Below are 6,456 nucleotides of genomic sequence, written 5' to 3' on the forward strand. Positions count from 1 at the left end.
TATTAGTTATCATAGTAATTAAACAGTATATAACAAATATACGATTATTCTTATTTAGAAATAATGCATGGGTGTTTAAATGATGTGGGGGGGCAGTACACAGGTTGAAGTTAATACAAATATAAATATCAATTAAAAGACTGTGCTAAACTGAACAAGTCACTTCACTGTTCGTTTCATCAGAGATAGCTCTTTAAAATATAAAGAAAAGTTTATGGTGATTCAAATCCTTCAATATCGTTAAACATAGATGAGCCTAGAGAACATTATGCTGAGTGAAAATAGTCTGTCAAAAGAGAACAATTATTTTATGAGACCAAAACCAAACCCACTGTCTTTGAATAGATTTGAACTCATAGCTACCTTGTAGTACAGCGTAGAATTCCTTCATAGTGACCTGTAATGATTTCAACTCTTAGTGATTCCAACTCATAGTGACCCTGTAATACAGGGTCGAATTGCTCCATAGTGATTTCTAGGCTGACAGAAGTAGGATGCCACATCTCTACCCCATCAAGTACCTGTTGAGTGTCAAATGATAATCTTCCAGTTAGCAACCTAATGTTTTACACACTTCTCCAATGGATTCCTTTGCTTGAGATCACTATTGTGAAAAGACAAGAAAAAGATTTACACAAAGAAGAAATATTCTTTAAAGTTTGCCAGGGGTGGAAGAGTAAATTGCTAACTATAGGTAGATACATATTAACTTGGATGAAGGGAAATACAATATACAGATAAAAGCAAAGGAAGACACTGGAAGGACCACAAGAGTTAAAAGCAACAAATGTAAGTATTCTTACATACACAATACTGCAATAATAGCAATAGCAATAGTCTACAAGTAGATACATAAATAGACACTTACGTTGAACCAGGGTGGGAAGGTTAATGGGACTATATCCACAAATATATCTATCTATATATATATTTGAAAAAGGTTGTTGTTGTTGTGCCATTGAGTCAGTTCTGACCCATAGAGACTCTATTGGGTTTCCTAGGAGCAGCTGGTGAGCTTCAACTGCCTACCTTGCAGTTCAAACCAACTTTGCAGTCCAGCACACTAATCCACAGCACCACACCAGAACCCCTTGACAGAGGATATTTCTACATTTATATAGATTTCTATGTGCTGTATAGAAAGGAAAGTATTCATCCATAAATATGGTAAAGCGTACATGGGTCAAAGTTACGAAAATGTTTTAGCCATAGCCAAATACCTTGAGAGTCCCTAGGTTTGGGGCCTCAGTGCTATAGTCTCAGTGGATATCAAGTTCAATTGGCATAACATAATCTCAAAAAACAATGCTTTATATCCTATATTGATGAGGTGCAACTGGGGTATTAAAAGCTTATGAGTAGCCAGCTAAGTTACATCTATTGGTCTCTCCTCATCTATAAAAAAGAAGAGTCAAACACATAAAGAAGCTAATAATCCAAAAGATGGAATACATGAATCAAATTGCCCTTGACCCTGAGACCCAAAGAATTTATGGTATGTGGCTACCAATACTGATCATTCTGACAAGGAGAAAAATGTGGAGCAAAACTCAAAATCTTAAAAAGACAGGGATTAATGATTTTATAAAGACTGGTAAAATCCTGGAGACTATGGCCTTTAGATACCTTTCAGGCCTGGAACTGAATTTACCCCCATGAATCAGCTTTCCACAGAAGGGGTGACAGGCCTAAAACACCTTAGAACAGCCAGCATGGTTGATCAAAAGGGTAAAATTTGTTCAGGAATAAAAAAAACAGATGGCAGGAAGAGATAGGAAAGAAGGATGGATGAAAATGTTAAACATAGGGAAGAATTGGGAAGCATGCTGCTACCTTGTGGAGATTATAGTCAATGTCACGAAATAAACTGTGTATGATTTGTTGAATAAAAAAAAACAATTTGCTCTTTAAACTTTTACCCAAATCACAAAAAAAGAAGGTATGTAGTTCTAACTCCCTTTTGTTATGAGCCTTTGAGTCAGTTCTCTTTCATAAGTGAGAGTTTAGAATTTCCAAGTAACTAGTGAGTTGGAACTACCAACATTGTGATTAGCAGTTCAGTGCTGATCCTACAGCACCACACCAGGACTCCAATGTGAATAAGACCTTGTTGAGTCTTTAAAGTTAAGTTAACATGAGGTCACACTAGAATGTTGTTGTTGTCAGGTGCCATCTAGTTGGTATTGGCCCAAAACGAACTTATGCACAGCTGAACAAAACACTGCCGGATCCTGGGCCAGCCTCACTACTGTTGCCATGTTTGAGCTCATCGATGCTGCCAATTGGCCAATCCATCTCGCGAGGGGTCTTCCTCTTTTTCTCTGAACCTCCACATTGCCAAACAATATTCTTCTCCAGTGACTGGTCCCTCCTGACAATATGGCCGAAGTATGAGAGATGAAGTTTGGGCATCTTGACCTCCAAGGAGCTCTCTGGCTGCACTTCTTCCAAAACGAAACTATTGGTTCTTTTGGCAGCCTATGGCACCTTCAATATTTTCCTCCAACACTGTAACTCAAAAGCATGAGTTCTTCTACAGTCTTCCTTATTCACTGTCCAGCTTTCGCATGCATATGAGCATATTGAAAATACCATGGCTTGGGTCAGGTTCACCTTAGTCCTCAAGCTGACATCTTTGCTTTTCAACACTTTAAAAAGGTCTTGTGCAACAGATGTGCCTAATGCAATACGTCGTTTGATTTCTAGACTGCTGCTTCCATTTGTCTTCCAAATTTCTTGGTAGAGATGAGTGAGTGCCTCCTGTGCCGCCTCACTTTCTTGAAAAACTTCAATTTTTATTTCATCAATTCCTGGTGCCTTGTTCTTTGCCAATTCCTTCAATGCACCTTGGACTTCCTCCCTGAGTATCATTGGTTCTTGATCATATGCTACCTCTTGAAACAGTTGAATATTAACCATATCCTTTTGGTACAGTGACTCTGTGTATTCCTTTCATCTTCTCTTGATGCTTTCTGCATCATTCAATAATTTGCCCAGAGAATCTTTCAATAATGAACGTTGAGGCTTCAATTTTTTATTCAGTTCCCCCAGCTTAAAAAATGCTGAGCATGTACTTCCTTTTTAGTTTTCTGATTCCAGATCTTTGCACATTTTGTTGTAATATTTGACTTTATCTTCTCGAGCTGATCTTTGAAATTTTATGTTCAGCTCTTGGAACTCCACATTTCTTCCATTTTCTTTAGCATCTCTACACTGGAGAGCAAGTGTCAGTGTCTCTTCTGACACCCATTTTTATCTTTTCCTTCTTTCTTTTCTTCTCAATGACTTTTTGCTTGCTTCATGTATGATGTTCTTGATGTCATCTCACAACTCTTCCAGTCTTTGGTCTTTAGTGTTTATTGTACCAAATCTGTTCTTCAGATGATCTCTAAATTCAGGTGGGATATATTCAAGGTCATATTTTCGCTCTTGTGTACTTTTTTCATTTTCTTCAGCTTCAGTTTGAATTTGCATATGAGTAATTGATGGTCTGTTCCACAGTCTGCCATTGGTCTTGTTTTCACTGATGATGTGAAAGTAGAGAATATCAGAAAGATGTTTACCTGTGCTTTATTGACTAAACAAAGGCTATCGATTGTTTGGATCCTGACAAGCTATGGACAACATTGTGAAGTATTAGTATTCCGGAACACTTAATTGTGCTCATGAGGAATCTGTACTTGGACCAAGAAGCAGTTGTTCAAACAGAACTTGGGAACATTGAATGTTTTAAAAATAAGAAAGGTGTGTGACAAGGTTGTATTCTTTCACCATACTTATTCAACCTGTATGCTGAGCAAATAATCCCAAAACCTGGTTTATGTGAAGAAAAATGTGGCATCAAGATTGGAGGAAGACTCATTAACAACCTGCGATATGCAGATGATGCAATCTTGTTTGCTGAAAGTGAAGAGGGCTTAAAACATTTACTGATGAAGATCAACGAGCACAGCTTTTGGTATGGATTACATTTCAATGTCAAGAAAACAAAAATCCTCACCACTGGACCAATAAACAACATTCTTATCAATGGAGAAAAGACTGAATTTGTCAAGGTCTTCATTGTTCTTGGAACAACTATCAATACTTACAGAAGCAGCAGTCACACTAGAATAGAGTCGGTCCTAATCCAATATAATTTATGTCTTCATGAAAGAGGAATGATGATACAAACATACATAGAGGGAAGAAGAATATGCATAGACAGAGGGAGAGATTACAGGCATTTTACAAGTTAAAGATTGTGGTCACATCCCTTAGAGTCTTCATAAGGGATCTATATGTCAACATCCTGATTTCAGACTCCTAAACAGCAGAACTGGGGGTCAAAATATTTCCATTCTTATAAGCCACACAATTTCTAGTATTTTCTTAATATGTTGTTGTTGTTATGTGCCATGGAGTCGGTTCTGACTCATAGTGACCCTGTACAGGGTTTCCGAGGTTGTAAATCTTTATGGGAGCAGAAAGCCTCATCTTTCTCCCGCAGAACAGCTGGTAGTTTCGAACTGCTGACCTTGTGGCTCACAGCCCAATTCGTAACCACAACACTACCAGAGCTCCAGTAGCGTGTTTTTCTTAATATAGTTCTTAAAAATGTAAATAGAGGTGTTCTAGATTAAAGATGAGACAATGCTTCTTAAATTTAAATGTGTCACACTCCTCTGTACAGTCTAGATCAAATGCAGATTCCTGATCTTCTTCTTCAAAATCTTTAATTCTTTAAGCTTTCAGTAGGAAAAGGAATTTGCATTTTACCAAGCATCCTTAAGTGATTTTGATGAAGATGTCAAGAAATCATATTTTAAAAAATACTGAGGTATCTCTCAATTCTTTCAACTTAGTGATACACACATAAAAGTTATTTGATATTTTCATTTAAATTATTTTGTTGTTTAAATTCTTTACCTGAAGAAAAACTTCCCTACTTCTATATAAATCATGTATATATATTCTTAATATGATCAATAAAGTCTATTTTTCTTCCAACAGTGGCTTTTCTTTTCTTTCCCTATATTTTTCTTTTGTTCTTCATGTTCTCATTCTCTTTCTAAAGTTGAATTTGCATAAGCTAGATGTTTAAATGAAATGAGTAACCTCTCTTATAGTATTCATTACTTCTTGAGACTCTACAAAATTAAAACTCAACATCAAGAAAAATTTGTTTTTCCTTTTAGATACTTTCCAGGAAAAAAAAATCTTGATAAGTTTCCTACAAATTAAAATGAAAATCAATTTGTTAGCAATCTCATGCAGCTTTGATTGGATAATAAACTTTAGGAAGCAATTTGAAAACAAAAATATCCATATTTTGGGAAATAACGGTACCATAATATAGAACCATTGAACTGAAAATGGGCAATATGCATTCCCAAATTTTCTAGTAGGAAGGTTTTATTAGCCCAGAGAAGCAGCACTGTCTTTTAACTGAAATCTCTAATGTTTTTTGTTGTTGTTGTGTGCTGTCAAGCCAGTTCCAACTTATAAAACCCTGTACATGGTTTAAAAAGTTATAAATCTTTACTGGAGCATAAAGTTTCAGCTATTGATTTCACCTGCTAACCTTGTGGTAAGCAATCTATCGAGTAAGCCACCAGGGCTTCTGCTCTACTACTTAGGTTTCTATTAGAAAAGGAACCTGAGGAAGCTATTTATTATACAATAATGTTGTAATTAAATGCTATCTAGCTAGCTCCAACTCATAGTGACCTTGTATAGGGATTCTGAGAAGCAGCTGGTGAGTTTGAACTGCAGATCTTGCAGTTCAAATTTACCTTGATATTGAGTCCTATAGCACCACATGAATTCTCTACCCTATTCATTTTACCAAAATTGAATATTATAGCACTTTTTTTTACCTAATCCATCAATTTACTTATGTGTTTTGTGCCCTATGGAAGCAAAGGAAAATGTTAGTTATAATAATTTCCTGGGAATAAACATCCATTTAAAAAGTAACAAATAATGTCCTCATGTTTTCATTCTAAGTTTTCCTCTCTTTCAGACTGCTATATTCACTAATAGGAGCTCTGGTAACGTAATGGTTATGAGTTGGGCTGCTAACCTCAAGGTCAGAAGTTTGAACCTGCCAGCAGTTTCATCAGAGAAATATGAAGCTTTCTGACCCCATAAAGATTTACAGCCTCAGAAACCCCATACAGGTTCGCTATGAGTAAGAAACAACTCCACAGCACATAACCACCAACCACCACCATATTCTCTACTGCTTCCAAGATCATTCACAGCTCTGTTAATAAATCCTTTTTAATCTATTTTAACAAGAATGCTGAGTGGGATGTCAAGAGAAATATTGGCTTTAAAAAAAAAGGAAGAGGGTGGGGGAATTCACTTCCTGAAAAGTTCTGCTATGCAATTTATTCTTGTAATAAAAGTTCTGGGTCGGGGTGGGGCTTTATGGCAGATATAGTAGAGGTACAGTGAAGTTCTCCATCAGCA

General features: G+C 36.4%; 1 pseudogene; it reads left to right on the forward strand.

Moving 5' to 3' along the window:
* The first annotated feature begins 1,655 nt into the window (after positions 1–1,655).
* The window catches only part of LOC102831494, a 64,120-nt pseudogene continuing 59,319 nt past the window's right edge, over positions 1,656–6,456 (forward strand).

This window comes from Chrysochloris asiatica, unplaced genomic scaffold (genome assembly GCF_000296735.1).
Source record: "Chrysochloris asiatica unplaced genomic scaffold, ChrAsi1.0 scaffold00073, whole genome shotgun sequence".
NCBI lineage: Eukaryota > Metazoa > Chordata > Mammalia > Afrosoricida > Chrysochloridae > Chrysochloris > Chrysochloris asiatica.